This window comes from Mobula hypostoma, chromosome 6, assembly GCF_963921235.1.
Source record: "Mobula hypostoma chromosome 6, sMobHyp1.1, whole genome shotgun sequence".
NCBI lineage: Eukaryota > Metazoa > Chordata > Chondrichthyes > Myliobatiformes > Myliobatidae > Mobula > Mobula hypostoma.
The window spans coordinates 44,849,709-44,877,228 of NC_086102.1; the positions used below are offsets into that span (position 1 = coordinate 44,849,709).

Genomic DNA, 27,520 nt, shown 5'->3' on the forward strand with positions numbered 1-27,520 from the left:
TCAAAAAGGATCTAGTGCTTTCCCGGCATATATCATGAATAAACTCTTGGGCTTCCAGCCAGGTACAGGTATCAATCTTCATGAAGACAGCAGAGTTCGTCAACATCAGTTATAATCGATACCTGTACCTGACTGGAAGCCCGAGAAGAGTTTATCTGCTTCAAAAAGTTACGCTTCCAAGTTCCTGCTTAGTACCATTATAATTAGCCCTCCCCCAATTAAATATTGTCCCACATCATCTGCTCCTACACTTGCTCATTGTATGCTAAAGTTCAGGGATATGGAACCATTTGTCTCACTGATACCTTTGAAGAAAAATATGGAACAGGAGCTTCTGAAGAGATGAGATAAAAATACTGTGCCTGTTTGGATTATTGAATAAACACCATCAATGCACACACAGTTCATTGGAAATAAATCTTACAAGGCTATAGCCATCCATAAAATTTCAACATTTGATAATTTTAGAACATAGAACAGTACAGTGCAGTATGGAGCCTTTGGCTCACACTGTGCCTACTTCAAGGTCAATCTAACCCTATATCTATGTGCCCCAGTCTTTGAAATGTACCTATTGTATCAGCATCTTCCACCACCCAGCAACACATTCCAGACATTGATCACTGTGTTTAAAAAGTCTACCTCTAACATTTTCCCTAAACTTTCCTCTATTCACCTTAAACAGATGTCCTCTGGTATTGGTCACTGCTGCACTGGGTAAAAGGTACCGGCTGTCCGATGTATGCATCTCATATTCTTATATACCTCGGCGAAGTCACCTCTCACCTTCCTTTGCTGCAAAGAAAAAAAGCCCTAGCTCTCTCAACCTTTCCTCACCAGTCATGCATTCTAATCCAGGCATTAGCCTGGTAAATCTCCTCTGTCCTTTCTCTCTAATGCTTCCATTTGCTCCCTAAAATGAGATGACCACAACTGAACACAATACTCCAGCTGCAGTCTAACCAGAGTTTTATAAAGCTGCAACAGGACCTCCGACTCTAACTCAGTCCCCTGACTAAACTTGCATGGCAACTTTGAGGGACCTGTGGACATGGACTCCAAGATCCCTCATTTCCTCCACACAGCTAAGAATCAAGCCATTAGCCTGGCACTCTGCCTTCAAGCTCAAACTTCCAAAGTGCACAACTTCATATCTTTCTGGTTTGAACTCCATATGCCACTTCTCTGCCCAGGAAATAGTCAACACTGGTCCACCTGAAAATGTGTGCTTAGCCCACTGCTCTACTCTCTCTACACTCATAACTATGTGGCTAGGCGCAGGACAAGTGTCTATAAATTTGCCGATAACACAGCTATTGTTGGCAAAATTTCCGATGGTGTGAGGAGGTAGAGTGGTGTTGCTGGAACAACCCTTGCACTCAACGTTGTTAGAACTGAAGAATTGACTGTGCACTTCAGAAGGGCAAGACGAGGGCACACATACCAGTGCTCATCGAAGGATCAGAGGTGGAACGGGTGAGCAATTTCAAGTTCCTGGGTGTCAATATCTGAGGATCTATCCTGGGCCCAGCATATTGATGCAGTTACAAAGGCGGCACAACAACGGCTATACTTCAATAGGAGTTTGAGGAGATTTGGTAGGTCACTGAAGACACTCAGAAGTGTCTACAGATCTACCATGAAGAGTATTCTAACTGGCTGCATCATCTTCTGGTATGGGGGATGGGGCACTGCACAGGATTGAAATAAGCTGCAGAAAGTTGCTAACTCAGTCAGCTGTATTATGGCCACTAACCGCCCCAAAATCCAGGGCATCTTCAAGGAGCAAAACCTCCAAAAGTCACTGTCCATCATTAAGGACCCCCATCACCCAACCGTCTTCTTATTGCTACCATCAGGGAGGATGTACAAGAGCCTGAAGGCAGATACCCAACAATTCAGGAAAAGCTTCCTCCGCTCTGCCATCAGATTTCAGAATGAACACTGAATCCACGAACACTACCTCACTGTTTTCTTTCTCTTTTTGCACTATTTAACTTTATTTACTGCAACATATTTTTTGTGATGTATTGTAATGTTCTGCTGCCACGTAACAACTGGTTTCATAACATATGACAGTGATATTAAAACCGATTCTGATTCTGAGGTTATAGAACATAGAAATCTACAGCACATTACAGGCCCTTCAGCCCACAATGTTGTGCTGACCATGTAACCTACTCTAGAAACTGCCTAAAATTTTCCTACCAAATAGCCCTCAATTTTTCTAAGCTCCATATCTCAAGATCCTATTGTATTGGCCTCTAACACCATCACCCACCACTTTCTGTAATAAATTTACCCCTAACATCCCCTCTGAACTTACTTCTAAGCACCTTAAAGCCATGCCTCCTCCTGTTAGCCATTTCAGTGTTGGGAAAAAGCCTCTGGCTATCCACATGAACATTTTATACACCTCTATCAAGTCAGCTCTAAGCCTCTTTCACTCCAAGGAGAAAAGGCCAAATTGACTCAACCTATTCTCTAAAGGCATGCTCTCTAATCCAGGCAACATCCTTGTAAATCTCCTCTGCACACTCTCTATAGTATCCACATCCTTCCTGTAGTAAGGTGACTTTCTAGTTCATGGTGAACGAAGCCGTTGAGGCAGACCAGGATACAGACATATTGGGACTGGATATTGTGGTGCAATTCCATACTGCTGTGGTAAAAATGAATAATTCTGGGGAGCTACGTGACATGGCTGCTGGGCTTCAGACAGCAATACACAAGACAAACAACAGAAAATCTGCAGAGGCTGGAAATCCAAGCAATGCACACAAAGTGCTGGAGGAACTCAGCAAGCCAGGCAGCATCCACCGAAAAGAGCACAGTCAATGCCTCAGTCCTGCCGAAGGGTCTCAGCCCAAAAGGACAACTGCACCCCTCCTCCCCCACAGAGTTCCCCCAGCATCCCGTGGGCAATACATATGATATTGTTGCATACTGCTGAAATGGCGGAAAACTTTGTTGTTCTGGGGCTAGGTGTGACTGAGGCACAGCTGTTTCTTGGCCTCAATCACACCTAGCCCCACAACAAAACTTGCAGTTACCTGGGACATATCCTGTCTGGCCCCCGGGACTTATCTATCCTAATGCTTTTCAGAACCTCTAACACGGCCTCTTTCTTAACCGCAACGCTGGCCTGTTCTGCACCAAGCTCACATTTTTCAAGGTCGCACTTCTGATTTTATAATGTAATTTATGCAAGTCTACCATAGCCCTGGAAAAGAGTGCTAACACCACTGAGAATCTAATCACTCTTAACAGCAGAAGTACCCCCAAATGCAAACTAAAATTAGAAATCTAAATATTTGTTCAGAGCACTACAACGAAGCCCTCAGTTAAGATTGTACACCCACCTCAAGACTTGTCGTTTTGAGAACATTGTATCTTCAGAGCCTAAGGTTGGAATCTCATTTCTTGAACTCCTATATCCAAAGTTCTCTTTAAAAAAAAAACTTTAAATCTTCAAATGATCCAACAGAACCTCATCTTCAGTTTTGAACTTTCCAGTTGAATGACATTGTCAAATCAAAAAGGAACACAAGGACAAGGTCACAGAGACGAAAAAACAATCTGCTGCACAAGCAGCACAGGTGAAAGCATAGCTGAGTTTTCTTATCCTCCAACGAAGAACAAAGTAGCCATGAAAGTGTAACTGATGAACTTTGATCAGTACTCAGTGCCAATTTTTATTGCACATGATGGTTTCCAGGCTACCAAATTATGCAAGGTGCATAGCACAAAAGAAAAAAAATGAACACTAGTCTTAGAGCACAGCAGAAGGTTGGGAAGCTAATCCATAAGGTGCCCAACACCCATGGATAAGGAAATGGTTTATATGCTCAAAGTAGTTCCATTTTCTGTGTTAATGTTTATCTAGTTATGTACTAACACTTCCCTATCAGTAAGAATATTTCTCTTTTAAGTTTATGTACAAGAGGGATCACTGATGCATCAATATTAACTGGAACTTCATCCAAACTTTAGTGCAAATACTATTAATTGCTGTTGTCAAATGAATGAAGTTCATAAATTTAATTTATACATTCAAAGGTCACGTTAAGTTTCTGGCAGGGAAGGCATTTGTCATCCATTCCAATTATGAGTCAAACACACCCCTCCCCTTGCACTCTCTAACTGCCTTAGTGGGTTGGATTCAAGTACACTTTCCAGTGAACAAGTCAAGTTCCAGTTGTTACAAAAGATGCAAATTACACGGGGTTAATTTTGCATCTTTTTGAATATCTTTGTGCAGTTACCTTTTTGCATGGGGTAGATTTGTTCTCAAGTCCACCCGAGGAAAGAGCGTGAAATATAGCTACAAAAGAGTGATAAGACCTGCCATCTGGAAAAATTCTTATCAACAAATCCAGTTAACACTAATGTAGTAATGTCAAGGCAAATAGAAACTCAACAGTCTGTGACAGAAGATGTGAACTTACTCATTCTTTGCAGGAATGGATGTGAAATTTCCATTACACCCACTGCATGTGGTCTTTCCTAATAAACTAATTTAATTACCTACCTGTTCTGAACTTTAAATTTGAGTTAGAGATATCTGGCTGTGCTGTCTCCAAAACTACGACAGCTTGGGATTTACAATGCCTTCCATGAAATATAAATGCTGTTAAGAATTCCATAAATATAAACCAGATTTTCAAAGCCTGCATTGCTCATCAATAAGCTGACTGAATACAAGCCGTATCCTTCCCATGAAGGACAGAACCTGGTCCTATCAACGTAGTCTCTTCTAAGGCAAGATCTATTAAGAGAGGTGGAAATTAACAGGAGTAAAAGACTTGCAACTCAATCGTGCATTTTCAATCATCTTGCTGGGTAAAATGGAGTGATTTAGAATCTAGGATTACCTAGGATTATATTTCACTTTATGGATTTCTTTGTATCATAGCTGACACTTTTGTGCATGAATGAGTTCACGAATGTAAATGCATATATCATTAGAACATAGTGCTGGCAAGATCGACAGACAGAACTTCAGAAGGAGCTCACAGTTGTAAAGGCTGTTATTATGTCCTTTCATAGACATTGCTGCTAGAACTAATGAGTCTTTATTTTCTATTTTCCTTTCAGATTTCCAGATTTGCCATTGCCAAAGATTACTGCAAGTCAATTTTATATCTGTTTCAAGGAGAAATAGAATGAAAGCTCGTACAATAGTACTGTGGATATGTAGAGACTTCCTATCTAACAAGTCCAATGGCACAATAATATTTAGTCAGTCCAGCCTTATGAATTTTAACACTCCTTCACACTGGTTTCTGAAGCTGAACCTGACAGCTGCAAAACATGAAAAGTTGCAGAGCATTAACACTGCAAGGATATTCCTGATCACCATAGCAACTTATTTATATAAACAAATAACTTCAGGTCGTTGGGATCCTTCATCTACATATACCCGAAAGAACAAACTGCTGCTTAGGAAAAAAAATTAATTAAACCAGGCAGGAAAACTGGTAAGATCTGTCAACACCAATTTGGAGACATTTGTTTTAAGAAACTTGCAGAACAGAAAGAGGCCCCATAGCCCACAAGATTGGCAATGACCATCAACGACATATTTATTCTAATCATACTATACCCATTTTCCCCACATCCCCGCAGATTCCACCCCTTTCAAGCACACTAGAGCCATCTGCTGAACAGTCTATTTCTACAGTGTAACATTCAGCATTATCATGTAACTGCAAATGCTTCACAAAGTTGATTTTAGTGAAGCACTTGGCCAGCGATTTCACCATGCTGGACACGAAGTCAAACATCACAAACTAAAAATAAACATAACAACAACTTATTTACGGAGCACTTTTCATACAATATAGTTCAAAGTGCTTCACAATAAGGTAAAGTGCAAACATGACAATAAGAGACAGACTTATCCCTGCAATAACTTTAAGAATTTCTCCCCGAAATACACAGTCATTCACAAGTCAGGTGCCAACAGAATTTACTGTCTTGCCAAACATTGTGGGCATGCGATGTTGGCACAAGAACATGTGTCGACACATGTGCAGTGCCCCATCACATGGTTGGCTGTGTTGGTTGTTAATGTAAGTGTACATTTCACAGTATGTTTCAACGTACGGGTGATAAGTGAATCCAAGTCTGAATATTCATTGCAAATTATCGATCATCAATTCCCCTTCACTAATGTTTCTGTGTGTTATGGCAAGACAGTGATGTCTATAAAACTTATTAGAAATGGTTTTGCTGTGGATACTTGGGCAGCTCTCAGACTTGAAATTTGAAGATGAATCGCAGAAAATTACTATATGTTCCTGTATTCTCTGAAAGGTCAATGGTATTGGGGGTGAACTGCAGACATTTTAATTCCACCAAATACTATTCAGTTCAGTGATCTAATATCAAAAGAATTTTGAATACATATTAAATTCTACTTGTTACTGAAATGTACACTGGCCTAAAAGCTAAAGAAAGGAACAAAAACACTTGCCCTCCTACACCATGAGGTCCGAAGTTTCTTTCCAGTTAACTTTGCTGCACACCCTGTTGATACTTGGTCTTGATTTAGAAAACATGATCTTGCAAATGGTTGCAGGAATTCAAAATTATAAAATAGCTCAAGGATTTATTTCGATGTATTCAGAATTAATGCAAATGAAAAGATTAACGCTCTTAACAGTGCTCTTGAAGGATCTAGAATTAACCGTAGGCAGTATAACGCACACAGAGGATCTTCTAGACAGTTAACTCCAAGCAGAGCCGGACAGTGAATAGGACACGGTCTGGCAGGAAGCAGTCTTGGACAGGTCATTGCAGCACAACCTTCATCTTTGCCCCATATGGGCAATGTTGAGAAAACCGCGTCAAAGAGCGAAGAAGTCACACGACTAGAATTTTCTGGCAGTACCACATACCCCTTTTGCTTTCAACTGTTGTGCCAGCAACAACTACCTCAATAAAGCTGGCTTCTACCTGTCCATGAAGGTCAAGTGCAGTGCTTGCCCTTCCACTCAAATAGTATCACGTGAATGGGCAAGAACCGATCCCACTCAAATGCTGAAAAAACCAACAGCCATCCGAACTGTGACTCTCCATTAAGTTGGCTCTCAGTAAAAAGCCATGGAAAATTGAACTAAATGAAATAAAAATGTAAAAACCTGAAAACTAGTGAACTCAGTTAACAAAGATATGTTTAAAGTATTTTCTTTATTCCTGTTCTATTGCAGTAAATGGTATCATTGTTCTTGTGCCAGTCCTGAACTGGCTCAGATTCAGAAAGCAAATTCCCCAACCCAGATGGTGGAGAATTGCAGGAAGTTACTGCTCCACAATTGGACTCTATATCATGGGGAGTAGCCATTGACAAAACCAATACCACCTGCAAAGACCAGGATTCCTGCGTTCGTGTACACTCGTGCAAGAGTCTCAGATCTCCATTGGAGAATATTTCTCATCAAAGTCCACACCAAAATAGAACATAGAACATAAAATAGTACAGGCCTTTCGGCCCACAATGTTCTGCCGACCCTTAAACCCTGCCTCCAATATAACCCCCCACCTTAAATTCCTCCATATACCTGTCGAGTAGTCTCTTAAATTTCACTAGTGTATCTGCCTCCACCACTGACTCAGGCAGTGCATTCCACGCACCAACCACTCTGAGTAAAAAACCTTCATCTAATATTCCCCTTGAACTTCCCACTCCTTACCTTAAAGCCATGTCCTCTTGTATTGAGCAGTGGTGCCCTGAGGAAGAGGTGCTGGCTGTCCACTCTATCTATTCCTCTTAATATCTTGTACACCTCTATCTTGTCTCCTCTCATCCTCCTTCTCTCCAAGGAGTAAAGCCCTAGCTCCCTTAATCTCTGATCATAATGCATACTCTCTAAACCAGGCAGCATCCTGGTAAATCTCCTCTGTACCCTTTCCAAAGCTTCTACATCCTTCCTATAGTGAGGCGACTAGAAATGAACACAGTACTCCAATTGTGGGCTAACCAGAGTTTTACAGAGCTGCATCATTACCTCGCAACTCTTAAACTCTGTTCCTCAACTTATGAAAGCTAACACCCCATAAGCTTTCTTAACTACCCTATCTACCTGTGAGGCAACTTTCAGGGATCTGTGGACATGTACCCCCAGATCCCTCTACTCCTCCACACTACCAAGTATCCTGCCATTTACTTTGTACTCTGCCTTAGAGTTTGTCCTTCCAAAGTGTACCACCTCACACTTCTCCGGGTTGAACTCCATCTGCCACTTCTCAGCCCACTTCTGCATCCTATCAATGTCTCTCTGCAATCTTTGACAATCCTCTACACTATCTACAACACCACCAACCTTTGTGTCATCTGCAAACTTGCCAACCCACCCTTCTACCCCCACATCCAGGTCATTAATAAAAATCACAAAAAGTAGAGGTCCCAGAACTGATCCTTGTGGGACACCACTAGTCACAATCCTCCAATCTGAATGTACTCCCTCCACCACGACCCTCTGCCTTCTGCAGGCAAGCCAATTCTGAATCCGCCTGGCCAAACTTCCCTGGATCCCATGCCTTCTGACTTTCTGAATAAGCCTACTGTGTGGAACCTTGTCAAATGCCTTACTAAAATCCATGTAGATCACATCCACTGCACTACCCTCATCTATATGCCTGGTCACCTCCTCAAAGAACTCTATCAGACTCGTTAGACACGATCTGCCCTTCACAAAGCCTTGCTGACTGTCCCTGATCAGACCATGATTCTCTAAATACCCATAGATCCTATCTCTAAGAATCTTTTCCAACAGCTTTCCCACCTCAGACGTAAGGCTCACTGGTCTATAATTACCCAGACTAACCCTACTACCTTTTTTAAACAAGGGAACAACATTCGCCTCCCTCCAATCCTCCGGTACCATTCTCATGGACAACGAAGACATAAAGATCCTAGCCAGAGGCTCAGCATTCCCTCGCCTCGTGGAGCAGCCTGGGGAATATTCCGTCAGGCTCCGGGTACTTATCTGTCCGAATGTATTTTAACAACTCTAACACCTCCTCTTCCGTAATATCAACATGCTCCAGAACATCAACCTCACTCATATTGTCCTCACCATCATCAAGTTCCCTCTCATTGATGAATACCGAAGAGAAGTATTCATTGAGGACTTTGCTCACTTCCACAGCCTCCGGGCACATCTTCCCACCTTTATCTCTAATCGGTCCTACCCTTACTCCTGTCATCCTATTGTTTTTCACATAATTGAAGAATGCCTTGGGGTTTTCCTTTACCCTACTCACCAAGGCCTTCTCATGCCCCCTTTTTGCTCTTCTCAGCCCCTTCTTAAGCTCCTTTCTTGCTTCCCTATATTCCTCAATAGACCCATCTGATCCTTGCTTCCTAAACCTCATGTATGCCTTCTTCTACCGGACTAGATTTTCCACCTCATTTGTCACCCATGGTTCCTTCACCCTACCATTCTTTATCTTCCTCACCGGGACAAATTTATCCCTTACATCCCGCAAGAGATCTCTAAACATTGACCACATGTCCATAGTACATTTCCCTACAAAAACATCATCCCAATTCACACCCGCAAGATCTAGCCTTATAGTCTCATAATTTGCCCTTCCCCAATTCAAAATTTTCCTGTCTTCTCTGATTCTATCCTTTTCCATGATAATGCTAAAGACCAGGGAGCGGTGGTCACTGTCCCCCAGATGCTCACCCACTGAGAGATCTGTGACCTGACCCAGTTTGTTACCAAATACTAGATCTAGTATGGCACTCCCCCTAGTCGGCCTGTCAACATACTGTGACAGGAACCCGTCCTGGACACACTTAACAAACTCTGCCCCATCTAAACCATTGGAACTAATCAGATGCCAATCAATATTAGGGAAGTTAAAGTCACCCATGATAACAACCCTGTTATTTTTGCACCTTTCCAAAATCTGCCTCCCAATCTGCTCCTCAGTATCTCTGCTGCTACCAGGGGGCCTATAGAATACTCCCAATAGAGTAACTGCTCCATTCCTGTTACTGACCTCCACCCATATTGACTCAAATGAGGATCCTGCTACATTACCCACCCTTTCCATAGCTGTAATAGTATCCATGATCAGTAATGCCACTCCTCCTCCCCTTTTTCCCCCCTGTCTATCCCTTTTAAAGCACTGAAATCCAGGAATATTGAGAATCCATTCCTGCCCTGATGCCAGCCAAGTCTCTGTAATGGTCACTACATCATAATTCCATGTATGTGTCCAAGCTCTCAATTCATCACCTTTGTTCCTGATGCTTCTTGCATTGAAGTACACGGACTTTAGCCCTTCTACCTTACTACCTTTACACCCTTTATTCTGCTTCTCTTTCCTCAAAGCCTCTTTATATATTAGACCTGGCTTTACTCCATGCACTTCTTCCACTCTCTATCGCTCTGGGTCCCATCCTCCTTGAAAATTAGTTTAAACCCTCCTGAACCATGCTAGCAAACCTACCTGCAAGGATATTGCTCCCCCTCGAGTTCAGGTGCAACCCATCCAATCTGTACAGGTCCCATCTTCCCCAGAAGAGATCCCAATGATCCAAAAATCTAAAACCCTGCCCCCTGCACCAACTCCTCAGCCACGCATTCAAATGCCATCTCTTCCAATTCTTACCATCACTGTCACGTAGCACTGGCAGCAATCCTGAGAACGCCACCCTTGAGGTTCTGTTCTTCAGCCTTCTGCCTTGTTCCCGAAACTCACACTTCAGAACCTCATCCCTCTTCCTGCTTATGTCGTTGGTACCAACATGTATCACGACTTCTGGTTGCTTTCCCTCTCGTACCAGGATGTCGTACACCCGGTCAGAGACATCCCGGACCCCGGCACCCGGGACGCAATAAACCATGCAGGTGTCCTTCTCACATCCACAAAATCTCCTGTGTGCTCCCGACTATAGAGTTCCCAGAGACGACGGCTCTCCTCTTCTCCGTCCCACCCTTCTGCACCACAGGGTCAGACTCAGTCCCTGCCACTGTGGCTCACACCTGGTTGGTCGTCCCCGCCAACAGTATCCAGGATGGTATACTTACTATTCAGGGAAATGGCCACAGGGGTGCTCTGCACAACCTGTCTACTTGCCTTCGCTTTTCCCCCCTCTGACTGTCACCCAAAGACCTGCTTCCGGCAGCCAAATATAGAGCATGGTCTGGGGAAGCAGAGTTTAAAGAAGTTGTATGCAGAGTTATGTAGCAATTTTAACCAACCCAAGCACTATTTACTGCAATAGTGAAACATCATGATCAGTTTGGTTTAAGATTTAGGTAGAGCCAGCTTGAATCACTACACTGGAACAAGCAGAGCAACAAGTCCACTGGGGGGGAAGGAGGAGATTTTCTAGTTCAGCATCGAGAGAATTGTTATTTTTGTGGCTGCTAGATTGTGCTGCTTTGTGATATTCAACATTATCCATCATTACTCACTGGCTGAGCTCAGGTTTAATATCACTGGCATGTATTGTGAAATTCATTAACTTTACAACAGCAGTATAATGAAATACATGATAAATAAATATAGAGAAAATGTACTGAATTACTGCAAGTATACCCACGTCTGTTAAATAATTACATTAAAAATAGGTAGGGCAAAAAAAACAGAAATAAAAACAATAGTGATGTAATGCTCATGGGTTCAATGTCCATTTAGGAATCAGATGGGAGAGGGGAAGAAGCTGTTCCTGAATCGCTGAGTGTGTGCCTTCAGGCTTCTGTACCTCCTACTTGATGGTAGCAATGAGAAGAAGGCATGTTCTGGGTGGTGGCGGCAAAGTTGTTCATGTTTCCGTGGCTCGAAATGGATAAATTAATAAAATTAATATTTTACCCATAGCATGAGCATGTTGGCCACATTGCAGAGGAAGATCCAAAATGGTTCAAAGGGAAAAATAGCTTTACTTTCTTTTAGGAACAACAACGTAAATGCAACAACCTCTGAAAGTAACAGAGCTTTGAAGTGTATCGAAGCATTAGAATTATTAAATCAAGGCTGTTTATATTTTTGCGTGGAGTTGAGATGCGAGTAAGAGGGTAGGAACCTGTTGCTGGCTGGCATGACGAGAAGATTTTTGTTGCTTTTACCGTGGTGCCTCTGTTGATGCTTAGGTTTTGATTGGTACTTATTTTAGAAGGAAAAAAAACTCTTCAATTAATGGCCTTCATTTGAAAGTGATAATTTAAATGACAGTCATTACATATTCATTAACTATTTGCCAAGAATTTCGACCTAGAACACTTGAAAATTCGCCAAAGATCCATTTTCCTGTGACAGTTTGAAATGAGATATTGGCTCAGGACAATTTGTCACTCTGGAGGAGACCCCATCAGTGAAATTTGGCTTCGACAGTGGAGTAGATTTCCTGATACAGAGACTAACTGGTCACAAGATATATACATGGCTTTCTTAAACACAAGAGATTCTGTAGATGCTGGAAATCTAGAGAAACACACACACAAAATACAAGAGGAACGCAGCAGGTTAGGCAACATCTATGAAGTGAAAGAAGCAGTCAACATTCCCAACCAAGACCTGATAAAGGGTCTCAGCCTGAAACATCAACTGTTCATTTAAATGCTGCCTTATCTGGTGAGTTTGTCCAACATGTGTACACTGTCACACTGAAAAACCATGACTGCAAGGTGGCCATTTGATCTTACTTTCAATATGATTAATGTTTATAACAACCCAAGATAAAGAATAGCTTTATTTGTTTCACATACGTCAAAACTTACAGTGCAATGCATCATTTGCATCGACACAACTGTGCTCCCTCCTTGCTACCGTATTGGCTGCAAAAAACCATTAGACATATTGCAGCTACATGACATTTCAATCAAAAACAAAAGTGAAAACAGGATCTTCTCAATCCTGTCATGGTCTCATTTAAGCCATGAGCCAGACAAAACTTCTGGATCATCACAACTACGAAGGTGTTCGCAGATCCACCCCGCTCCAATCACGTTGGAGTGAAAGTCAAAAGCTCGGTTGCAAAAATTACTTTTCAAAAGGATCTTTCTCTGTTTAGAAAGACCGCTAAACGGCTTTTCTAAACAGGAAAACAACATCCTCACTTATTTGGAGCCCAGTGACACTATAGCAGAAATCGTGTTACATCACCCTGCCAGTCAGAAAACCACCCACACTGACTAGGATTAGAAATGAACAGAATCAAACTGTACATACAGTAAACATTCAAAGATCCACCAGTGGAAAATCCAGAAGGCTTGACACCTGAACTGCAGATGGAGATTGCTACGCTCCCCACCCTCCAGGGATCTGAATCCCATGCTCCAGATCCTGGCAGCTGCACTCCTCAAATATAGATAGCTTTTGGAAGATTTATTATATTGTGTAGCTTCTTAAAGAAGCAAACGGAAGGGTGGGTAATAAAAAATAACATCTAATAGTCTGGAAAATCTGCCAGCCTGGCACTAATGGACCAGATTTATTGATTGATACAGCGCTGAATAGGCCCTTCAAACCGTGTAGCCAAGCAATCCCCCAATTTCATCCAAACCTAATCCCAGGACAATTTTCAATGACCTATCAACCGGTACATCTTTGGATGGTGGGAGGAAACTGGAGCACCCGGAGGAAACACCCACATTCACGGAGAGAACATACAAACTCCTTACATGCAGTGGCAGCAATTGAACTCGGGTCACCTATACTGTAGTTGAAGCTTTCCTGTTAGCTGTTTTCTTTTAAAAATAACTTCCCAATTTATCCGGATGAACAAGGTTAAAATTTCACCTGTCTTGGAACATGCACTTCATCAGCACTTAAGTAGTTTTGATACCTACAATGTTATTTGTGATCACATTTCAGTGGCACCATGAAGGTTATTTCTATTGCTATTTAACTAGAAAAGATTCTCATTCAAAAGGACATATATAACATTTTCTGTGGTAATTAGTAGCAATGTGGAAAGACCATTTTTATTTGGGGAAAAACTGTATTCATTTAAACCTGCTCAAGCAGCACAAAGTTTAGATGAACACGGGAAATACATTGCAAATTCCATTGGTAAAATAAAGTAAATGAACGCATTTAACATTCTTGTGGGAATTAAGTGTCGGTTTCCTATTAACAGTTATGGAAAGAACACACAATGTAGAAATCAGACAAGCATTTAACAAAACAGTGTAACTTCATTAGTGGAATATTAACTTCCAGATAGATTGGAAAAAGTAGATTCATGGCTGATCTGTGAGTCAGTCTATATCACAGCCTTTTCTCTATATCCTTTAGGTATGAAAACTCGTACAAATTACATTCAGAATTGCTGTCACAGTTATACAGACAATATTTATTTATTTCTATTTAGCGATACATGGCGTGCTGGTGGTATAGTGGCATCAGCACTGGACTCCGAGGCGAATGGTCCCAAGTTCGAATCCGGCTGGCTCTTTTCACGCTTTCCATCTGTGAGCTAGCAACTCAGCCTTGCTTAAACAGAAGGTCAAATGCTACAGAAATGTCAAAAATGTCACCCAATACATCACAAGGCGCGAAAAGGAACAACAATTTAGCGATACAGTGCGAAGTAGGCCCTTCAGCTCTTTGAGCCACACTGCCCATCAACCCCCAACGAACCCGATTAACCCTAACCTAGTCACAGGACAATTTACAAGGACCAATTAACGTGCTCAGTACATCTTTGGACTGTGAGAGGAAACTAGGGAAAACCCACAGACAGCTCCTTACAGGTGCTGTCGGAACTGAAATTTGAACTCTGGAAAGTCCCAAGCTGTAATAGGGTTGGACTAATCGCTACGTTTTTTTCCCCTGTGTAGAATTTGCCTTTGCTGGCATGGATATTCTCCTACATCTCAAAGACACGAGGATTAGTAGCCCAACTAGCTACTGTAAGTTGCCCTTAATATGTGAGGCAGTTGTCGAGAATGTGAAGAGAATAAGAAAACGGGATTAACGTAGGAATGGTGCAGAAAGGTGGTTGATGGTCAGTGTAGACTTGGTAGGTCAAAGGGCTTGATCCCATGCTGTATTGTTCTATGTTAAACTACGTAGCGTTAGTTGCCTTTTTTCTCCCCCCAGACAGAAATCCAAATATCTATTTTTTCATTTGTAAGAATTGAGTAAAACACCTAGCTTTATTTTTTAAAGATCTGGCCCCCTATTCTTAGACCCTCACTGTCCACCCACAATTCTCTTTAATTTCTCAAAGGCCTGGATTAAGAAACCATTTAATTATTTAAATTCCAGACAACCCCATTTTCTGTAATCTCTTCAAGCCAAGCCTTGGAATCTAGTTACCATCCTGGCGGATCTAACATTTTCTCCATGCAAAGCTAACACATTTTATCAAAAAAGACGCTGCTCAGCTATGCTTGCATGGCGCTGATTGCAAACTAACCAGGATTTTGTATGACCTTATTCCTTTGGATTTTTACCCTTTGTTCTGAAATGGCCCAAATTTAAAAGTTCATTATGGTTATTCTAGGTATCACTCTCTAAATTAGCAACGATTCACATGCACCTGCCCCTCCATTCTAATCCTTCTAACCACTCAGCATTTTAAAAAAGTCTCCAGCTTGTCTCTTTAATGTCTAAAAATGGATGATCTCCTATTTGTCTTGGTTGAAATTCATTTGCTGGCGTTGCTCATTCACTCAGTCTTTTAATCTCTAATTCAATGTCTTCATCTATGTGACTGACAATGTCACTTACTTCTCTATCATTTGCAAGCTTGGATACAGAGCCAGTAATCAAACTCAGTTATAAAAATAGTGAATAGCTGGAGTTACAGCATGCAACCCTGATGGACACCACTTGTCACTTCTGCCACTTTTAAGTGCACAGCTATTATTCTCTTTCCCTGTTCAGTCTGTTTCCCAGCCAGATCAATAAACTGCATTCAATTTCACAAGCTTCAGCTTCAGTTAACAATCTTATGAAGGGCAATCCGAAATTTACACAGGCTTCCAGAAGACATCTGATAAACATTTTCCTAACCACTTAGTTACATTTCTCATTTCATTTATATGGTTACTGTGTTTGAATGATCTCTCTCAATCTCCTTGATGCTGTTGGATGACGATGCTGGAACAAGGCTTAATTGACATGGTTTGTCGACTATGGACACTAATTCATGTTTATAATGTGTTCTAGTTTCGGGTCACTCCTTTTTTGTTGCTAGCTTGGGTGATTTTGAATCAAGGCAGCCTGCAGATAACAGACACTGAGCCAAATTGAACTGAACTGAACGGAACTGAAATATGCCTTTTGATTTTGGGTTTTATATCCTGTGTTTTCACTCATTTTTTTGCCATTTGCAAGTGGGGGGGAAGGGAGGTTTGATGATTTTTTTTTCTTTGAATAGGTTCCATGGCTCTTTGTTTCATGACTGTCTGTGGGAAGAGCTGTATACTACATTTATACTTAGATAATAGATGCACTTTGAATCCTCTGAATGTCATGCTAACATGAATGTCCTGCTGAAATCCGGAGGAAAACACACGGGGGGGATCACAAAGCCGAGGAAAGAGGACCGGGTCAAGACAACAGAGTCTCTTGGAGAAGAGGAGTTTGGTGGGTAATACCGTTCCGGCTGACCGGAAGTACACTGAGAGCGGTAAGCATAAAGGAACTGGGTGCTTACTGTTCTGGCTAACAATGGATGGTGCAATCCGGGGTATATTACTATCGAGTGTTTGCAGACTGGATATTGAACTTTTTACTGTTGGACTTCGGCCACATTCCACCGTGATACAACACTTGGCGGCACGGGAGGTCGTTCCTGCCTGTGGCCGTCGAACGTGTAGCTCCTCCCATGGAGGGTCAGACACCCTGAGCCAATAGACTGGTCCTGGATTTATTTTCCATCTGGCATAGTTTGCATTTTGTTGTTTGATTGTTGGGGGTTTTTGTACGCTCTACTCTTGGTTGGTGCGGCTGTAACGAAACCAAATTTCCCTCGGGATTAATAAAGTATATCTACCTATCTAGGGCATTTTCATCAGTCCATCTCCCCAAATTTCTCTGTAATCTATTCTCTCAAGCCCATCAACATTGTGGTTCCCTTTACCCTCTCCCCCACCCACTTTAGGGAATTTACAGTAGCCATTAAGCTGTCAACCAAATTCAGGGTAGTGGGGAGAAACCCACACAGAATACATACAAGCTCCACATGGACAGCACAGGAGATGAGAACTTAATTCACGTCACTGGAGCTGTGTTACAACAGCAGTAACTACTACATTACTTCAAAACGTTCTGTCACATGACACAACTTCCAAATTTACCCTAGTTCTCTGACCAGCTTTAAATAGAAGTTGATCAGCCACAGAACACTTCAATACAATTTCCCAACAGAAATCTGGCAGAAAATTTACCGATTTTGTCCCTGAACTTAAATCATTATCACTGTCTGATAAGCACGACCACACTGACCTAAATACATTAATTTGGAAATCTGAGCTGGTTTCCTCCTTTGTTGGTTCTAGGGCACTTATTCCAGTAGAACATCCCATTTTAAACTTGTTTAAGTCTACTTTAATTAATCTATATAGTAGTTAAAATTCTTCTATTAAAGCCACTTTGCTTTTGCCACATATTTGTCAGCTTTATAAACTCAAACCTATGCATTGATCCCATTTGAGTTTTAAATCCTTTACACTTACCACCCCTGAAGTTTGTTCTGAATGAGGCAGTTTAAAAAAAGTCAAACCACACTGACAGCCAACTAATAGATACATGGAGGACAACGGCCTCTGTCTATATTCACATAAGAAAACATAACTTCAGTATTTCACACAGCAGTACTCCTTACCTCCGGTAGGTAAAGCAATCACTGCACAGGTTAAAAAGGTTACTTTTTCTTAAAAAAAAGATTCTACTGGGAATTAAAACAAAATTTAGTAGAGAATTATTGTAAAAATATTTCTATAATCATAACTTGTTCTTACTTTTGGAAATTATCAAAACATGCACTGCTCACAGCTATGATTTAAAACTCTCAATTTCAGGGTTTCCTTCCATGCAGTTTGATGTGAAAATCCGAAATTTGTTGTTAGTGATGCAGCACTCCACCACAATCTTCTCATGGAAGGCACCTGAATGGAAACAATCTTTGCATGATCTTGCTGCAAAATACAGGTTTCCCCCGCCATCCGAAGGTAGAGCGTTCTTATGAAACGGTTCGTAAGCCGGAATGTCGTAAAGCAAAGAAGCAATTACCATTTATCTATATGGGAAAAATTTCTGAGCGTTTGCAGACCCAAAAATAACCTACCAAATCATGCCAAATAACACATAAAACCTAAATTAACAGTAACATATAGTAAAAGCAGGAATGATATGATAAATACACAGCCTATATAAAGTAGAAATACTTCTCTACAATCATTGCCGCACTGTTCTCTGTAGCGAAAATCTCAAGCAAGCGCTCGCGGCAGAAACAATCTCTCCAGTAACCCTTAAGCTATGAAGCTGCCAAATCATATCAAATAATGCATAAAAATACACAGTCTATATAAAATAGAAATAATGTATGCACAGTGTAGTATCACTTACGGGAATCAGGAAGACAGCGCCCAGCACACTGATGATGGTGTGTTAGGTTGAGTCATCGGAGGTTGGGGTGGTGCAGTGGCCCCCAACCTCCAGGCTGCCGACCGATACCGATCCGTGAAGCATGCAGTGGTGCAGCAGTAGCCGGGATGCACCCAGCACATCTTTAAGAAAAAAGCCGAAATAAACAAGCTAATTAATTAGGTGCCGCCCGGCACGTAATCAATTAGCTTGTTTATTTCAGTTTTTTTCTTAAAGATGTGCTGGGTGCGTCTCGGCTACTGCTGCACTGCTGCATTCTTCATGGCAATGTATTGGAGGTTGGGGACCACAGGGGTGGTGGGACACTGGGGTGTCATCTCATCGATCAGGGCAGGCAGGTCATCTTCTTCTATGTCTGCATGCCTCGATGTCAAAGGTCGAGGTTTGTCGTCTGTTGTGGCTGATGTGGAAGGCTTGCTGGACTGCTTAGCCTCGCGCATTTTTCTATCATACAGTTCTTTGTAAGCACTCAAACCATCTTGCAAATAGGCCCTAAACCAACGTACCCTTTCAAAATTAAATTTGTACTTTATCATTGCAGTGAAAATCTCACACAGTTGCTTCACATTCAGTTCCTGGACGACTTCACTTTCGGTCTGTTCGCTACTGCATTTGGTTTCGATTGTTATCCTTTCCTCTTCCAATTGCATCAGCTCTTCATCTATCAGTTCTTGGTCATGGGATGCCAAAACCTCTTCAACATCATCTTCGTCAACTTCCACAAGCCAAACTCACTTCGTCCTTACTTCATTCACCACGATCGAAACACTTAATTATATCTAGTTTTACACTAAGTGTAACACCCTTACGAGCTCTTTTAGGCTCTTCTGATACCTTAGAACTCATCTTGCTAACGGCTGCTCACAGGCACGTGTTTAAGCAATGCCGGCGAGAAAGCCGTTCCAAACACTGAAAACACCTTCTGTTAGCGAAAACAGGTAACTAATGTAGGTCTTTCGTAACTGTGAAGTTTTGTAAAGCAAACGTTCGAAAAGCGGGGGACACCTGTATTCTACAAGCGCTGCACATGTGTGACATGAGGTATTGAATTCATAAATGAAAAAAGCGCTGCTTAGCAAACCTTCTGGTCCAAAAACAGAACTGGTCATTGACTTCAAAAAATTAGTGGTGCACATACTCTTGTTTACATCAACAATACTGAGGTTGAGATGGCTGAAAATTTGGAGTTCATTGGACTGAATATCATTAATAGCCTGTTCTGGTCTAAGCACGTAGACAGCATGGCCACAAAAGCTCATCTATGCCTCCACTTCTACAGGAAACTAAAGAAATTTTGGCATGCCCCATTTGACCCTCACCAATTTTTTTTTGTAGAGGCGCCACAGAAAGCATGCAATGCAGATGTGTCAAGGCTTGGTAAATCAACAAGTCTGCCCAACACTACAAGAAACTGCAGAGTTGTGGATGAAGCTCAGCAAATCACAGAAACTAGCCTCCCCTCCCTGGCCGCTGTCTATATTTCTTGCATCCTTGCATGGGCTCCATTTGTTGCAGCACCGTTTGTGAGGGCTCCACTCGGCGCCTTGTGAGAATCCAGTCTGATGCCTTCATAACCACTTTCCGACATGAGCATTCCATGCAAACCGAGGCCAATCGGCAGCTGGCTTCAGAAAGAGGAAGCTACCATTAAACCCACATGGGGAAAGCTTTCTGCTGTTTCACTATTGACTACAAGCTATTCTGATTTTGTCATTTATCCTACAGACCACAACTGAGATGAAACAACATTATTCAGAGTTACATGCCACAGCATGAAAACACAAAATGCTCAACATCCATTTTCTGAAGGATCAGGCCATGCGAGCTGGTGTCAGTCAGCACCTGGGGCAAAAGTATTAGGTGACAATTACTAGATCAGAATAGCTATGATAATGATATCATCTTTCCCCAAACAAGCCCACACTGAAATTACTTTCCATATCCACTAGCTGGCTGCACAAAAAGCTGCTAATGACATCTACATTTACTTAATTATTCCCTGCCTCCATTCCACATCTACCTTCAAGATGCTGCTTTCTAACTACATATTCAGCGTGGAATTAAATCTCTTTTCATGATCTGCTTGATGGTACAATCGAGAACATTCAACGGCGCTATTTCATTTTATCAATCTTCAAAGCTGGAGGAAATATTCTGTTGGATACCAAGCTGCCTCCAAACGATGGAAAAGGGTGGCATTTTAAGTAATCTATTCTTAAACATCTTTCATTACACATTCAATGATTCAAATTGTTATTTTAATGACAGCTGTGTTTTTACACATCTAATCCACTGAAATATTTATCACTTGAAGATTTTGTTATGGTTCAATCATAAAAAGAACCATTTTACAGTTTAAACCCTCTTGCCCTACTCTTGTGAAGACAAGAACACGAGGAAACAAGAGCATGATTAAATCGCCTCCTGGCTTGTCAAGCGTGCCCTGACATTCAACACAGTCTCAGGCTTAAATTCTTCCTCTATGCCAGATCCCCACTGGCTTCAATTCTGTAAATTTTCAAAAATTCGTTTACCTCCACTTTAAATACTTTGAAGGAGCTATGTAGTTTAAATTGTTTAATTTCAAGTAATATTCGCTTTACTTTCACCAATGCATTAAAAATTTCTTCCAAGATTGATTTGTAAATATACTTTTCAGGTGAAAACATCAGATTACACCTCTTTACATCAGACTCTGACATTGGAGATCAATCAAGTGGTTCTTTTGTAACTTCTTCAGCTAATGAAAACTTTATTTACTTTCCAGCAATCAGAATTGCTTGCAATGGCCGAAGTGCAATCCAAACAAGGCAATATAAATTGTTATCATTCCTTCCTAAAAATAGAAATACTTTCATTACGCAGTTCAATACCCCTGCTGATTTTGTCATAAACTGGCTGAATACATTTAGTGGCGAGTTCTGGCTTGCTTTCAATCTCACCATTGCTTTCCTCCCTCACCCCCCCCACCACGATCATAATCATGGATATTGCATGCAGTCTACAATTATTCCTCATATTCCATTTATTTTACCTGCAGTTGTTCAGTATTTACAGGAATGTAAGATAAAGAAGCAGGATTGGGCCATATTGCTTCACGCCTACTCCTCCACACAATACGGGCAGTCCATACATATGAATGAGCTCCAATTAAATTCATTTCAATGTGCATGTATACATTGATAACTAGCTTTTTGCCTCTCCACTTTTAGTAATTTTTTTTGTCGCTCTCACATGCTTCTGATGCCATTCATTACAATGCTACGGAGGTGTGACTAGCATTCAGTGACTTTTCTCTGTTTTGTTACTTATGGACAAAAAACCGACTGATGGACCTCCGCGAAAATGGAATCCATTTGTTACCTGTGGGCAGCCTTGAAAATGTTAATGATCCAGCTTTTCCAGTTTCTAGAGCAGAGAATTCCAACCAGAAATATTTTTCCTTACCATTTTAAATGGGAAACTACAATATCTTCTGAAATTATGAACCCAGTTCATGAGATGAATGCTCATAGTATTTAAATTCTCAAACCTCAGAATATGTTACAATATGAAAACTCTTTTTATTTCTAAGCACCAAAAGAGTATAGATTATAGGTCCAAACTGCATTCATTGCTCATAAGACAACCACTTCATCCTAGCAAATGACCTTGTGATCCTATTTATAACAAGTTCCAAAGTAAGCTAAATGAATTAAATAAAAGGGACAAAAAAACTATATGCATTCCTTCAGCTCCATAAACCACACAGTCAAGGACAACATTCCAATCCCAATTCCATACCTGCATCTGCAGGATTATTTCCAGCTTCCTGTACAAGATCCTTCAGTGCAGCAGTTTTTTTACAGGTTTATATAACCATATAACGATTACAGCACGGAAACAGGCCATGTCGGCCCTTCTAGTCCATGCCGAACTCTTACTCTCACCGTCCCACTGACCTGCACTCAGCCCATAACCCTCCATTCCTTTCCTGTCCATATATCTACCTAATTTAACTTTAAACGACATCAAACCTGTCTCAACCACTTCTGCTGGATGCTCATTCCACACATCTACCACTCTCTGAGTAAAGAAGTTCCCCCTCATGTTACCCCTAAACTTTTGCCCTTTAACTCTCAACTCAAGTCCTGTTTGAATCTCCCCATTCTCAATGGAAAAAGCCTATCCACATCAACTCTATCAATCCCCCTCATAATTTTAAACACCTCTATCAAGTCCCCCCTCAACCTTCTACGCTCCAAAGAATAAAGACCTAACTTATTCAACCTTTCTAACTTAGGAGATGAAACCCAGGCAATATTTTAGTAAACCTCCTCTGTACTCTCTCAATTTTATTGACATCTTTCCTATAATTCGGTGAAAAGAACTGTACACAATACTCCAAATTTGGCCTCACCAATGCCTTATATAATTTCAACATTACATCCCAACTCCTATACTCAATGCTCTGATTAATAAAGGCCAGCATACCAAAAGCTTTCTTCCCCACCCTATCCACATGAGATTCCACCTTCAGGGAACTATGCACCATTATTCCTAAATCCCTCTGTTCTACAGCATTCTTCAATGCCCTACCATTTACCATGTATGTCCTATTTTGATTAGTCCTACCAAAATGTAGCACCTCACATTTTTCAGCATTAAACTCCACTTGCCATCTTTCAACCACTCTTCTAACTGGCCTAAATCTCTCTGCAAGCTTTGAAAACCTACTTCATTATCCACAATGCCACCTATCTTAGTATCATCTGCATACTTACTAATCCAGTTTACCACCCCATCATCCAGATCATTAATATATATGACAAACAACACTGGACCCAGTACTGATCCCTGAGGCACACCACTAGACACCATCCTCCAATCTGACACACAGTTATCCACCACTACTCTCTGGCGTCTCCCATCCAGCCACTGCTGAATCTATTTTACTACTTCGATATTAATGCCTAACGATTGAACCTTCCTAACCAACCTTCCATGTGGAACCTTGTCAAAGGCCTTACTGAAGTCCATATAGACAACATCCATCGCTTTACCCTCATCAACTTTCCTAGTGACCTCATCAAAAAATTTAATAAGATTTGTCAAACATGACCTTCCACGCACAAATCCATGTTGACTGTTCCTAATCAGACCCTGTCTATCCAGATGATTATATATACCATCTCTAGGAATACTTTCCATCAATTTACCCACCACTGACTTCAGACTCACAGGCTGATAATTGGTAGGTTTACTCTTAGAACCCTTTTTAAACAACGGAACAACATGAGCAATATGCCAATCCTCCGGCACCATCTCCGTTTCTAATGCCATTTGAAATATTTCTGTCAGAGCCCCTGCTATTTCCACACTAACTTCCCTCAAGGTCCTAGGGAATATCTTGTCCGGACCCAGAGACTTATCCACTTTTATGTTCCTTAAAAGCGCCAGTACTTCCTTTTCTTTAATCATCATACTTTCCTTAACTACCCTTCTTGTTTCCTTTATTTTATACAATTCAATATCCTTCTCCTTAGTGAATACTGAAGAAAAGAAATTGTTCAAAATCTCCCCCATCTCTTTTGGCTCCGCACATAGCCGTCCACTCTGATTCCCTAAAGGACCAATTTTATCCCTCACTATCCTTTTGCTATTAATATAACTGTAGAAACCCTTTGGATTTATTTTCACCTTACTTACCAAAGCAGCCTCTTATCTTCTTTTAGCTTTTCTAATTTCTTTCGTAAGATTCTTTTTACATTCTTTATATCCGAGCATCTCATTAACTCTAAGCTGCCTATATCTATTGTACATCCCTCTCTTTTTCCGAACCAAGTTTCCAATATCCCTTGAAAACCATGGCTCTCTCAAACTTTTACCCTTTCCTTTCAACCTGACAGGAACATAAAGATCCTGTACCCTCAAAATTTCACCTTTAAATGACCTCCATTTCTCTGTTACATCCTTCCCATAAAACAAATTGTCCCAATCCACTCCTTCTAAACCCTTTCACATCTCCTCAAAGTTAGCCTTTCTCCGATCAAAAATCTCAATCCTGGGTCCAGTCCTATTCTTCTCCATAATTATATTGTGATCACTGGACCCGAAGTGCTCCCCAACACTAATGGTATTGTGATCACTGGACCCGAAGTGCTCCCCAACACATACCTCTGTCACCTGACCTATCTCATTCCCTAACAGGAGATCCAACTCTGCCCCTTCTCTAGTTGGTACCTCTATGTATTGCTGCAAAACACTAACTTGCACTCATTTGACAAACTCCAAACCATCCAGCGCTTTTACAGAATGGGCTTCCCAGTCTATGCGTGGAAAATTAAAATCTCCCACAATCACAACCTTGTGCTTACTACAAATATCTGCTATCTCCTTACAAATTTGCTCCTCCAATTCTCGTTCCCCATTAGGTAGTCTATAATACATCCCTATAAGCATCACTACACATTTCCTATTCCTCAATTCCACCCAAATAACCTCCCTAGACGAGTCCACTAATCTATCCTGCCAGAGCACCGCTGTTACATTTTCTCTGACAAGCAATGCAACACCTGCCCCTCTACCCCCTCCGATTCTATCACACCTGAAGCAACGAAATCCTGGAATATTTAGTTGCCGATCACACCCCTCCTGCAACCACGTTTCACTAATAGCTACAACATCATATTTCCAGGTATCAATCCATGCTCTAAGCTCATCCACCTTTCTTACAATGCTCGTAACATTAAAATAGATGCATTTAAGAAACTCTCCACCTCTTACTCTCTGTTTATCCTTAATGGAGCAAACAACTTTGTTATCTTTTTCACCCTTCTCCCCTACATCTTTGGTCTGAGTGTTCCAGATCTCTGTCTCCTGCCTATCCTCCCCCACACACTGTCTACTAGCTTTCTCTATTTGTTAACTGACCTTCTCTCTCCTAGTCTCTTTAATTTGATTCCCACCCCCCCAACCATTCTAGTTTAAAGTCACCTCAGTAGCCCTCACAAACCTCCCCGCCAGGATATTGGTCCCCCTAGGATTCAAGTGTAACCCGTCCTTTTTCTACAGGTCACACCTGCGCCAAAAGAGGTCCCAATGATCCAAAAACTTGAATCCCTGCCCCTTGCTCCAATCCCTCAGCCACGCATTTATCCTCCACCTCACTGCATTCCTACTCTCACTGTCGCGTGGCACAGGCAGTAATCCTGAGATTACTACCTTTGTGGTGCTTTTTCTCAACTCCCTTCCTAACTCCCTGTATTCTCCTTTCAGGACCTCTCCCCTTTTCCTCCCTATGTCATTGGTACCTATATGTACCACGACCTCTGGCTCCTCTCCCTCCCACTTCAGGACATCTTGGACGCGATCAGAAACATCCCGGACCCTGGCACCAGGGAGGCATGCTACCATCCGGGTCTCCGGACTGCGTCCACAGAATCGCCTATCTGACCCCCTTACTATCGAGTCCCCTATTACTACTGCCCTCCTCTCCCTTTCCCTACCCTTCTGAGCTACAGGGCCAGACTCTGTGCCGGAGGCACGGCCACTGTTGCTTCCCCCACGTAAGCTGTCCCCCCCCTAACAGTACTTATTGTCAAGGGGCACAGCCACTGGGGTACTCTCTATTACCTGACTCTTCCACTTCCCCCTCCTAACCGTGACCCACCCACCTGTCTGCCTCCCGTGGCCCCGGTGTGTCCACCTGCCTGTAACTCCTCTCTTTCAACTCCTCACTCTCCCTGACAAGACAAAGGTCATCAAGCTGCAGCTCCAGTTCCCTAACATGGTCTCTTAGGAGCTGCATCTTGGCGCACTTGGCCAAGATCGTGGAGAGACTCCACGACCTCCCACATCTGGCAATGAGAACAACAAACTGTCCTCACACTCACACTTACCCTCTCCTCAAATAACAACAAAAAGTGAATACCAAACCTTCCTCGCCTCACTCGATCCCGCCTAAGCCCGTTGAGCCAAAGCCCTTAAGCCTTCACTCTGCTCCTGGCTCACTCCGCTGCCTGCAAAACGACGCTGCCCGCTGTATAAGGCTCTGTTCCTTTTAAATATTCCGTACTTCACTGCCCGATGTCACACGCCTGCGCAGTCCCGCATCTCTGAACACCGATGGAAAAAAACCCAAAAACTTCAAATACACAGCCTATATAAATACTTTTCTACAATCATTGCCGCACTGTTTGCTTCATTAAACTCCAGTTTTCTTTTCTTCCTACCAGTTATAACTTCATATTTCACTCCATCCACCACTTTTTTTGTACAACTCTTAATCCCTTTTACAGATTGTGTTTTCTTCACAACTTGGCTTTCCCACCTGTATTAGCAACAAATTTGACGATGAGATAATGTCATCCCAAATCATTAACGTAGATTTTAAATAAACCAGTGCTTTATAAAAACTCAACAGTACATCCTGCAATATAAAAGCAAGGATGTAAATTTTGAGACTTTATAAAGCACTGGTGAGGCCTCACCTGCGGTATTGTGTGCAGTTTTGGGCCCCTCATCTTAGAAAGGATGTGCTGAAACTGGAGAGGGTTCAAAGGAGGTTCAAAATGATTCCAGGATTGAATGGCTTGTCATATGAACAACATGATGGCTCTGGGCCTATATTCTCTAGAATTCACAAGAATAGGGTGACCACATTGAGAACTATTAGATGGTGAAAGGCCTTGACAGAGTGGATGTGGAGGGGATGTTTCCTATGGTGGGAGAGTCTAAGACCAGAGAACATAGTCTTAGAATAGAGGGGTGCCCTTTTAGAACGAAGATGAAGAGGAATCTCTTTAGCCAGAGAGTGGTGAATAAGTGGAATTCTTTGCCACAGGCAGCTGTGGAGGCCAAGTCTTTACGCATAATTAAAGCAGAGGTTGATAAGATTCTTGATTGGTCAGGGCATGAAGGGATATGGGGAGATGGTGGGAGACTGGGGCCG

At 41.8% G+C, this 27,520-nt stretch overlaps 1 protein-coding gene across 1 annotated transcript in view; it reads right to left on the reverse strand.

The window, feature by feature from the left end:
- Positions 1–27,520, reverse strand: part of LOC134348000 (prostaglandin F2 receptor negative regulator-like) — a 75,338-nt gene that overhangs the window by 21,889 nt on the left and 25,929 nt on the right. The window lies entirely within an intron of this gene.